This window comes from Balaenoptera physalus (genome assembly GCF_965194825.1).
Source record: "Balaenoptera physalus genome assembly, chromosome: 7".
Classification (NCBI taxonomy): domain Eukaryota; kingdom Metazoa; phylum Chordata; class Mammalia; order Artiodactyla; family Balaenopteridae; genus Balaenoptera; species Balaenoptera physalus.
In genome coordinates, this window is record NC_138886.1 from 81,827,850 (window position 1) to 81,840,444 (window position 12,595).

A 12,595-nucleotide genomic window follows, 5' to 3' on the forward strand; every position below is an offset into this window, starting at 1 on the left:
ATGTGATTAATTGTGACTTTTCTAGAGTTTCATGTAAATAGAATCATACAGCATGTACTCTAACATGCATGGCTTCTTTTGCTCAGCATAATAATTTTTAGATTAATTTATATTGTTGTATATTCAGTAATTCATTCCTTTCTAGTAATGAATAGGAGTACATTATATATACATATACCACAGTGTGTTTATCCATCACTTTGTTGATTGGCTTTTGGTGTATGTCCAGACTTTGGCTATTGTGAATAACGCTGCTATAACTATTCTTGTACAAGTCTGTGTGAAGGAACACGTGTCCATTTCTCTTGGGTAAATTCCTAGTAGTGAGATTCTTGGATCACATGGTAGGTATATGTTTAGCCCTACAAGCAACTGACTAAGTGCTTTTCAAGGTGATTGGTTTTACATTCCTATCAGCAATGTAAGAGAGTTCTAGTTACTTAGTTGCTCCATATTTTTGCCAACCTTTGGTAGTATCAGTCTTTTTAATTTTAGCAATTCTAATGGATATGTACTCATATCCCACTGTGGTTTTAATTTGCATTTCTCTGGTGACTAATGATGTTGTACAACTTTTCATATGCTTATCAGCCATTCTTGTACCTTCTTTAAGGAAATGTCTATTCAAATCATGTGCCCATTATTTATTGGGTTGCCATCTAATTAAGTTGTAAGCATTCTTCATCTATTCTGGAAACAAGTCCTCTGTCATGTATATGTACTTTGAAATTTTTCTCCCATTCTCTCCTTTGCCTCTTCAATTTCTTAATGGTGTCTTTTGAAGAGCAGATGGTTTTAGTTTTGATGAAATCCAACTTATCAGTGTTTTATTTTATGGTTTATACTTTTGTGACCACCTAAAACATCTTCATCTACCCAGAGTTGCAAAGATACTCTTTATGTGTTTTAGAAATATAGATTTATCATTTACTGTTGCATCTATAATCCATTTTGAGTGAATTTTGTGTATTGGGTGAGTTAAAAGTTGAAGTTTATTTTGTTCTATATGGATAGCCAGTTCTTCTAGCACTACTTAAAAAAAAACTGTCCTCTCCCATTGAATGGCCTTTGTCAGAAATCAAATGACCATATATGTGTCGGTCTATTTCTGGACTCTCTATTCTGTCCTGTTGATTTGTATATCTAGCCTTTTACCAACACCATATGGTCTTGACTACATTGCTTGAAAATAAGTCTCAAACTCAAGTACTGTAGTATAAATCCTCCAACTTTGTTACTCTTTTTCAAAATTGTTTTGGATATTCCTGGTCCTAGGTATTTCCATATAAATTTTAGGATCAGTTTTTCAATTTATACAAAAATATATCCTGGCACTATGATTGTGTTGAATCTTATAGATCAATTTTGGCAGAATTGTTATCTTAATATTAAGTCTACCTATCAGTGAACATGATATATCTCTTGTTTATTTGTTGCCAACATATAAAAATTCAATTGGTTTTGGTATTATGATGAACTTATATCCTGAGACCTTGCTAAACTCACTTGTTAGGTCTAGTGACTGTTTGGTGTGATTCGTAGGATTTTCTCATACACAGTCATGTCATCTGTGGGGAAAAAAAGGTAGTTTTACTTCTTCATCTCTAATCTGTATGTCTTTTATTTCTTTTTCTTGCTTTATTGCACTGGTTTGGACTTCTAGTACAATATAGAATTACAGTGATAAGAACAGATTGCCTGCTTTCTTCCTAATCACAGAGGGAAATTATTCAGTCTTTCACCATTAATTGTGATGCTAACTATAGGTTTTTTTGTAGAAGTCTTTTATTTGGTTTAGGAAGTTCTCTTCTATTCCTACATTGCTGAGAATATTTATCATGGGTGGATTTTGCATTTTGTTAGATGCTTCCAGCATTTATTTAGATGATCATGGCTTTTCCCCCCTCCCTTATTCTGTTAATGTGGTAAATTATATTGATGAATTTTCAAATTTTAATCCAACTGTCACTTTCCATGTAGTCTCAGGGCTTCTTCACATGGTCTCTCCCTCAAGATAGCTGGGCTTCTTACACGGTGCCTCAGGACTCCAAGAACGAGTCTTCAAAGAGTCTTGGGCCAAAGCTACAAGACTTCTTACAACCTAGCCTCAGAAGTCCCAGACTGTTAGTTCAGCCACCTTCTACTGGTCAAGCTAGTCACCAAGGCAACCCAGCTCAAGGGGAGAGTAAATAGTCACCACCTCTCAACAAGATGGGTAGTAGTAAAGAATCTGTCGCCATCTTTAATCTACCATAGCTTCCTTGCTTTGAGTTTGGCTTCATATTACACCCTTCTGGTATTTTTTTCTACATCGCTGTATGTTTGAAGTGGGATGGGATATTTGTCATTTCAGCTCAGTCTACCATATTGACCAGATATCCTCCCCCTCTGCTTTAGACCTCAGCTTAGATATCATTTCCTTGACCTTCCAAAAAGAGATTAGGCCTCCCTCTTAAGTGTCTCCATAGGAGCCCATTTCTATCCCCATACCTGCTGCACATGTGCCGTACCTCCAGCTATACTGTCTCCCAAACTTTAAGCACTCGTGTTAAGACTCCATACTTCCTCTATGCTGTTCCCTCTGCCCAGGATCCTTTCCCTATTTTGCCACCATGCAATCATATTTAATCCTTTAAACATCCTTCATGAGGTAGGTTTCCAAATTTTAGAGACAAGAAAACTAAATCTCAGATTGAGTGATATGACTAAAATCACACAGCTAGTAGAACCAGGATTCAAACTCAGATCACCTGATTCAAGTTTGCTGCATGTTTCCTTCCATGGTGCATATATCAAATGCTGTCTTGCTCTGCCCATCCCCTCAAATCCCCTGTGCATTTCCATCCAACAGTTGGCCCCTGTGTCACTTGTTGGAGAACTGCCTTCAGGCTGCTAGAGTTTGCTTTGTCTGTGTGTCCAGAGAGTCATAGGTACCAGGTAATTTGTATCTCCTCTGGAAGCAGACCTTGAACACTGAATGGTGTTCAAGTTCTCTTGACCTCTATGTAGAACAACTCTGAGTTGACCTGCATGATCTTCAGCAATGGGACTGAGACAGTCACCCTCTGGGTGATGTTGCGTGAGGTCAGTGTTGCACTGTAGCTTATCCTCCTTCCCTTCCCAATTCTGCCTTCCCTGCTCCCCTAACCTTCCACATCCACATGAATCCTCATCTCAGTGTCTGGGTAGCCCAGCCAAAGGCATTGCACAACTACTTCCTTGGCATGAAATATTCTCTACAGAGACTCAAGTCTAAGGGTGTGGCATTGTCTGTAGTTTGTGAAAGGACCCTGTGGAGTACATGAGCTACCTAGAAGCCACTGCAATGTCCTGACACATGTCCTGCAGAAATCAACATATCTGACACTGCTGTGGCACATATAAAACCAGGGTGTATACAATTAAATATTTGTGAGTCATAAAAGAGAGAATATTCCTTCCAGAGTTATCCAACTTATTCTTCTCTAATAATACACTGAGTGACTGAAGGAAAGTAGACTGCAGTGTACCAATTAGTAAAACTTTTACTCGGGTAAAAGTTTAAATGCATTACAAACAAATAATACAAACAAGCAAGAAAATACAAATATTTAAAATCTTGTACTTTTTAACTTTATCATTATTTAGGGTGGTGGAGAGGGCAGAGATGTTTGGCATACAAGAATGCATTATTTTTGTATAAGATGCCAAAATTTCATGTGCAATTACGCCTTGATTATCTATCTCCATCTAGATTAAAAAATAATTTATATGTTATTTTAATTGGGAAAATTTCTGGGCATATTTAACTATGTGTGTTTTCAAAGTCTTTGCTGCTAGAAATTCTGTTTTCCTGAAAAACGTTAGCAGGTAAGGGCAGACATATCATGAAATACTTTGACTCTTCCATAAGCTTCTTTTATTTTACACAGGTGAGAAGTGATGGTACAGCTGTAAAGATGGAGAATCTTCAATTAAAAAAAAGAAAAGATAAGGCCACAGATTATGTGGAGTGGATACAGTTGAGCCTAGATTCTAAGCATGATACATGCATGAAAAGTCTTTAAAGTAACCTTGATTTGTACTTCATGTTTTTCAAAGGAGAGAGAGAACATCAAACTTGAGAGTAATAGATATATTTTTAAACTCTGTCACATAAGTAAGGCAGTAGTGGGAATGTCTGAAGTTAAAAGACCAGCTGTGTTCCAAAGGAAAGGGTGTTAAGCCCTGCTGTGAGAGAGACTCACTGTCATAAATAAACTTTTATTGGTACACAGCCATGCCCATTCACTTTCACGCTACAAGAGCACAACTGAGTAGTTGCAACAGACATATATGATTTTCAAAGCCTAAAATATATTTTTAAAAAATATTTATTTATTTATTTATTTAGGCTACACTGGGTCTTAGTTGCAGCATGCAGACTTCTTAGTTGTGGCATGCATGCTGGATCTAGTTCCCCAACCAGGGATCGAACCCGGGGCCCCTGCATTGGGAGCACAGAGTCTTACCCACTGGACCACCAGGGAAGTCCCTCAAAGCCTAAAATATTTATTCTCTTGGGCTTTACAGAAAAAGTTTGCTAACCCTGCTCTATATGAAGAAGTGAAGGAAGGTAATGCATTGGCAAAGCAACTCCTTATTTTCAAACCATTCTTCTACCCTGAAGGTAGCTTCAGTGCCTCTAAAAATTCTTCAAACCCAATAAAAACATACAATAAAATATTAAAATACAATAAAAACTTACAGGGGAAGAAGTAAAGTCAGCACAAGGGAAAGGTGATAGGATGAAGGAAGAATGAAGAAATTCTATTAATGATAACTTATTTAACACTTTTTAAAATAAGAAAATACTGACCAGCCACAATTTTGCTGTTGTTAAGTTGTTTGTTTCCTCAGTAATTTAGAAGAATCTTATGATAAATTCTGCTTAGAACGTATTAATTTTGCCTTTAATGACAAATTGCCAAGTCTTCTTTTAGAAGGCAAGAAGGACCATGGTTTCATGATGTTTTCTATCTTACTTCCCCAACAGTGATTTCAATTTACATTTAGTGTTAAATTGCGGTACTCAGTTTGACCTCAATTCCATTTCTGCTCTTTCTCTAGCTGGTTTCTGATCAAAAAAATTTTTAGTATAATTTTGAATTGCTCAGCTGTATGTGTGTGTGTGTGTGTGTGTGTGTGTGTGTGTGTGTGTGTGTGTGTAGCCATAAAGAGTCCCAAAGCCTTTTTGAAAGTAGGCAGGATTTATAAATTATAAGTAATTATAAACAACTGTTAGGCAGTTATGTTCATTTTAGTGTTGGTAATATTGGAATGATAATTATGTCAACATTTCCTTGTTGTCAATTTACTAATTATTTTAGAACTGCTCAGGACACACTCAACTTTTTCCCAAACTTGTATTCTAACAATAGGCAGATCATGTTCTAGAACCATAATGGATTTTTTCCTAGGGAAGCCTATGAATTTCATCTCAAGTACTCAAAAATTACATTTATGGTGCATCCGGCCCAGTGTGGGCTCTCCAGCCATGGCCACCCCCGCACCCTGCTGCCTCTGGAGCCTGCTGGCACAGTGCTCCCCCTCCCGCCTCCTGCTGCCCCTGGTACCGCCCCCTCTCTCAGTGGCTGCAGCAGTGCAGCCCCGGTAGCTTGGTGCCCCCACCCCCCAACCAGAGGAGTGAGAGTTGGGACGTGGTGGCGAGGTGTGGCTGGAAGGCTGCTGGAGAAAGTGAAGCCTGGAGGAGCTGGACGTGGTGAGGCTAGGGCAGGAAGAACTCTTGTCGCTCCTGCTAAGTCTGCACGGACATCAACCTCCAAACCCAGGAGGACCTGGTGCAGCCTGGTCAGCAGTGCCAGGGTGAAACACAGTGGCTCTTTGCCTGCTCACTTTCCTCTCCAGTTTCTGCCTAAACTGGAACTGATGCTGTACACATTTTCATGTGGACTTGTCTGAAAACCTAAGGCTGGGAGTCAGGCCTGAGGTCCTGTGGTAGGAGTGCTGAGTCCAAACCGCTGGACTAACAGAGAACCTCAGACCCCAGGGAATATTAATCGGAGTGAGGTCTCCCAGAGGTCCTCATCTCAGCACCAAGACCCATCTCTACCCAACCGCCTGCAAACTCCAGTGCTGGACACCTCAGGTCAAACAACCAGTAAGACAGGAACATAATCCCACCCATCAAAAAAAATGAGATGACAAAAAAATATGTTACAGATGAAGGAGCAAGGTAAAAACCTACAAGACCAAATACATGAAGAGGAAAAAGACAACCTACCTGAAAAAGAATTCAGAGTAATGATAGTAAAGATGATCCAAAATCTTGGAAATAGAATGGAGGCATGGATTGAGAAAATACCAGAAATGTTTAACAAAGACCTAGAAGAATTAAAGAACAAACAAACAGAGATGAACAACACAATAACTGAAATGAAAAATACACTAGAAGGAATCAGAAGCAGAATAACTGAGGCAGAAGAATGAATCAGTGAGCTGGAAGTTAGAATGGTGGAAATAACTGCCAAGGAGCAGACTAAAGAAAAAAAGAATGAAAAGAATTGAGGACAGTCTCAGAGACTTCTGGGACAACACTAAACACACCAACATTTGAATTATAGGGGTCCCAGAAGAAGAAGAGAAAGAGAAAGGGTCTGAAAAAATATTTGAAGAGATTATAGTCGAAAACTTCCCTAACATGGGAAAGGAAATAGCCACCCAAGTCCAGAAAGCACAGACAGTCCCAGGCAGGATAAACCCAAGGAGAAACACACCCAGACACATATTAATCAAACTAACAAAAATTAAATTCAGAGAAAAAATATTAAAAGCAGCAAGGGAAAAGCAACAAATAACATACAAGGGAATTCCCGATTAGCAGCTGATCTTTCAGCAGAAACTCTACAGGCCAGAAGGGAGTGACAGAACATACTTAAAGTGATGAAAGGGAAAAACCTACAACCAAGATTACTCTACCCAACAAGGATCTCATTCAGATTCGATGGAGAAATCAAAAAGCTTTACAGACAAGCAAAAGCTAAGAGAATTCAGCACCATCAGCCAGCTTTAAAACAAACGCTAAAGGAACTTCTCTAGGTGGGAAACACAAGAGAAGAAAAAGACCCACAAAAACAAACCCAAAACAATTAAGAAAATAGTAATAGGAACATACATATTGATACTTACCTTTAATGTAAATGATTGAAATGCTCCAATGAAAAGACAGAGACTGGCTGAAAGGATACAAAAACAAGACCCATATATATGCTGTCTACAAGAGAGACTCACTTCAGACCTAGGGACACATACAGACTGAAAGTGAGGGGGTGGAAAAAGATATTCCATGCAAATGGAAATCAAAAGAAAGCTGGAGTAGCAATACTCATATCAGATAAACTAGACTTTAAAATAAAGACTGTTACAAGAGACAAGGAAGGACACTACATAATGATCAAGGGATTAATCCCAGAAGAAGATATAATAATTATAAATATTTATGCACCCAACATAGGAGCACCTCAATACATAAGGCAAATGCTAACAGCCATAAAAGGGGAAATCGACAGTAACACAATAATAGTGGGGGACTTAACACCCTACTTAAACCAGTGGACAGATCATCCAGACAGAAAATAAATAAGGAAACATAAGCTTTAAATGACACAATAGACCAGATAGATTTAATTGATATTTATGGGACATTCCACCCAAAAGTGGCAGAATACACTTTCTTCTCAAGTGCACACAGAACATTCTCCAGGATAGGTTACATCTTGGGTCATAAATCAAGCCTCGGAAAATTTAGGAAAATTGAAATCATATCAAGCATCTTTTCCAACCACAACGCTATGAGATTAGAAGTCAATTACAGGAAAAAAAAACTGTAAAAAACACAAACACATGGAGGCTAAACAGTGCATTGCTGAATAACCAAGAGATCACTGAAGAAATCAAAGAGGAAATTAAAAGATACATAGAAACAAATGACAATGAAAACACAACAACCCAAAACCTATGGGACGCAGCAAAAGCAGTTCTAAGAGGGAAGTTTACAGCTATTCAATCTCACCTCAAGAAACAAGAAAAATCTCAAATAAACAATCTAACCTTACACCTAAAGCAACTAGAGAAAGAAGAAGAACAACAAAAACCCCCCAAAGTTAGCAGAAGGAAAGAAATCATAAAGATCAGAGCAGAAATAAATGAAATAGAAATGAAGAAAACAATAGCAAAGATCAATAAAACTAAAAGTTGTTTCTTTGAAAAGATAAACAAAATTTATAAACCTTTAGCCAGACTCATTAAGAAAAAAAGGGAGAGGACTCAAATCCATAAAATTAGAAATGAAAAAGGAGAAACTACAGCTGACACCGCAGAAATACAAAGGATCATAAAAGACTACTACAAACAACTATTTGCCAATAAATCAGACAACCTGGAAGAAATGGACAAATTCTTGGAAAGGTACAACAGGAAGAATTAGAAAATATAAACAGACCAATCACAAGTATTGAATTTGAAACTGTAATCATTAATCTTCCAACAAACCAAAGCCCAGGACCAGATGGCTTCACAGGCAAATTCTATCAAACATTTAGAGAAGAGCTAACATTTATCCTTCTCAAACTCTTCCAAAAAACTGCAGAGGGAGGAATACTCCCAAACTTGTTATACGAGGCCACCATCACACTGATACCAAAACCAGACAAAGGTATTACAAAAAAGAAAATTACAGACCAATATCACTGATGAACATAGATGCAAAAATCCTCAACAAAATACTAGCAAACAGAATCCAATAACACATTAAAAGGATCATACACCATTATCAAGTGGCATTTATCCCAGGGATGGAAGGATTCTTCAATATATGCAGATCAATCAAGGTGATACAAATTAAAGAATATTAACAAATTAAAGAATAAAAACCATATGATCATCTCAATAGATGCAGAAAAAACTTTTGACCAAAGTCAACACCCATTTATGATAAAAACTCTCCAGAAAATGGGCATAGAGGGAATCTACCTCAACATAATAAAGGCCATATATGACAAACCCACAGCAAACATCATTCTCAGTGGTGAAAGCTGAAAGCACTTCTCTAAGATCAGGAACAAGACAAGGATATCCACTCTTGCCACGATTATTCAACATAGTTTTGGAAGTCTTAGCCATGGCAATCAGAGAAGAAAAAGATATAAATGGAATACAAATTGGAAAAGAAGAAGTAAAACTGTCAGTGTTTGCAGATGTCCTGATACTAAGAAAATCCTAAAGATGCCACCAGAAAACTACTAGAGCTAATCAATGAATCTGGTAAAGTTGAAGGATACAAAATTAATGCACAGAAATCTCTTGCATTCTTATACACTAACAACAAATGATCAGAAAGAGAAATTAAGGGAACAGTCCCATTTACCATCGCAACAAAAAGAATAAAATACCCAGGAGTAAATGTACCTAAGGAGACAAAAGATCTGTACTCAGAAAATTATAAAACACTGATGAAAAAAATCAAAGATGACATAAACAGATAGAGAGATATACCATGTTCTTGGATGGGAAGAATCAATATTGTGAAAATGACTATACTACCCAAAGCAATCTACAGATTCAATACAATCCCTATCAAATTACCAATGGCATTCTTCACAGAATTAGAACAAGATTTTACAGTTTGTATGGAAACACAAAAGACCTCGAATAGCCAAAGCAATCTTGAGAAAGAAAAACGGAGTTGGAAGAATCAGGCTCCCTGACTTCAGACTATACTACAAAGCTACAATAATCAAGATAGTATGGTATTGGCACAAAAACAGAAATATAGATCAATGGTACATGATAGAAAGCCCAGAGATAAACCCACACACCTATGGCCACCTAATCTATGACAAAGGAGGCAAGAACACACAATGGAGAAAAGACAGTCTCTTCAATAAGTGGTGCTAGGAAAACTGGACAGCTACATGTAAAAGAATGAAATTAGAACACTCCCTAACACCATACACAAAAATAAAGTCAAAATGGATTAAAGACCTAAATGTAAGACCGGACACTATAAAACTCTTAGAGGAAAAACACTCTTTGACATAAATCACAGCAAGATCTTTTTTGACCCACCTCCTAGAGTAATGAGAATAAAAACAAAAATAAACAAATGGGACCTAATTAAAGTTAAAAGCTTTTGCATAGCAAAGGAAACCATAAAGAAGATGAAAAGACAACCCTCAGAATGGGAGAAATTATTTGCAAACGAAGCAACAGACAAAGGATTAATCTCCAGAATATACAAACAGTTCATGCAGCCCAGGATAAAAAAAAAAAAAAAAACCCGATCAAAAAATGGGTGGAACCGCCTAGAGTAATGGAAATAAAAACAAAAATAAACAAATGGGACCTAATGAAACTTCAAAGCTTTTGCACAGCAAAGGAAACCATAAACAAGACGAAAAGACAACCCTCAGAATGGGAGAAAATATTTGCAAACGAATCAATGGACAAAGGATTAATCTCCAAAATATATAAACAGCTCATTCAGCTCAATATTAACACCCCAATCCAAAAATGGGCAGAAGACCTAAATAGACCTAAATAGACATTTCTCCATAGAAGGCATACAGATGGCCACGAAGCACATGAAAAGATGCTCAACATCACTAATTATTAGAGAAATGCAAATCAAAACTACAATGAGGTATCACCTCACTCCTGTTAGAATGGGCATCATCAGAAAATCTACAAACAACAAATGCTGGAGAGGGTGTGGAGAAAAGGGAACCCTCTTGCACTGTTGGTGGGAATGTAAATTGATACAGCCACTATGGAGAACAATATGGAGGTTCCTTAAAAAACTAAAAATAGAATTACCATATGACCCAGCAATCCCACTACTGGGCATATACCCAGAGAAAACTGTAATTCAAAAAGACACATGCACCCGAATGTTCATTGCAGCACTATTTACAATAGCCAGGTCATGGAAGCAACCTAAATGCCCATCAACAGACGAATGGATAAAGAAGATGTGGTACATATATACAATGGAATATTACTCAGCCATAAAAAGGAACGAAATTGAGTCATTTGTTGAGAAGTGGATGGATCTAGAGACTGTCATACAGAGTGAAGTAAGTCAGAAAGAGAAAAACAAATATCGTATATTAATGCATGTATGTGGAACCTAGAAAAATGGTACAGATGAGCCGGTTTGCAGGGCAGAAGTTGAGACACAGATGTAGAGAATGGACATATGGACACCAAGGGGGGAAAACTGCGGTGGGGTGGGGATGGTGGTGTGCTGAATTGGGCGATTGGGATTGACATGTATACACTGATGTGTATAAAATTGATGCCTAATAAGAACCTGCAGTATAAAAAAACAAACAAACAAAACAACGAATACTAAACTTTCATTGGGTTATTTGTATGGAAATATGTTAATATAAATGTTTCAGACATTACATGAAATTTCTAAAAATCTTATATTTGTATTTGTATGGAAATATGTATGGAAATATGTTAATATAAATGTTTCAGACATTATATGAAATTTCTAAAAATCTTAAAAAAAAAAAAAAGGTGGAAGACTTAAATAGACATTTCTCCAAAGAAGACATACACATGGCCAAGAGGCACATGAAAATATGCCCAACATCAGTAATTATTAGAGAAATGCAAATCAAAACTACAATGAGGTATCACCTCACACTGGTCAGAATGGCCATCACCAAAAATCTACAAACAATAAATGCTGGAGAGGGTGTGGAGAAAAGGGAACCCTCTCGCACTGCTGGTGGGAATGTAAACTGATACAACCCCTATAAAGAATGGTATGGAGGTTCCTTAAAAAACTAAAAACAGAACTACCATATGACCCAGCAATCCCACTACTGGGCATATACCCTGAGAAAACCATAATTCAAAAAGAGACATGTACCACAATGTTCACTGCAGCACTATTTACAATAGCCTGGACACGGAAGCAACCTAAATGTTCATCGACAGATGAATGGATAAAGAAGATGTGGCACATATATACAATGGAATATTACTCAGCCACAAAAAGAAACAAAATTGAGTTATTTGTAGTGAGGTGGATGGACCTAGAGTCTGTCATACAGATTGAAGTAAGTCAGAAAGAGAAAAACAAGTACTGTATGCTAACACATATATATGGAATCTAAAAAAAAAAAATGGTTCTGATGAACCTAGTGGCAGAACAGGAATAAACACACAGAAATAGAGAATGGACTTCAGGACATGGGGAGGGGGTAGGGGAAGCTGGGACAAAGTGAGAGAGTGGCATGGACAGATATACACTACCAAATGTAAAATAGATAGCTAGTGGGAAGCAGCTGCATAGCACAGGGAGATCAGCTTGGTGCCTTGTGACCACCTAGAGGGGTGGGATAGGGAGGGTAGGAGGGAAGCTCAAGAGGGAGGGGATATGGGGATATATGTATACATATACCTGATTCACTTTGTTATACAGCAGAAACTAACACAACATTGTAAAGCAGTTATACTCCAATAAAGATGTTAAAAAAAAAAAGACACATGTACCCCAATGTTCATTGCAGCACTATTTACAATAGCCACAACATGGAAACAA

General features: G+C 37.4%; 2 protein-coding genes across 2 annotated transcripts in view; one reads left to right on the forward strand and one right to left on the reverse strand.

Annotated features, from left to right (window-relative positions):
* The window catches only part of LOC309664475 (uncharacterized protein), a 125,039-nt gene that overhangs the window by 110,334 nt on the left and 2,110 nt on the right, over positions 1 to 12,595 (forward strand). The window lies entirely within an intron of this gene.
* The window catches only part of RASEF (RAS and EF-hand domain containing), a 124,247-nt gene that overhangs the window by 91,942 nt on the left and 19,710 nt on the right, over positions 1 to 12,595 (reverse strand). The window lies entirely within an intron of this gene.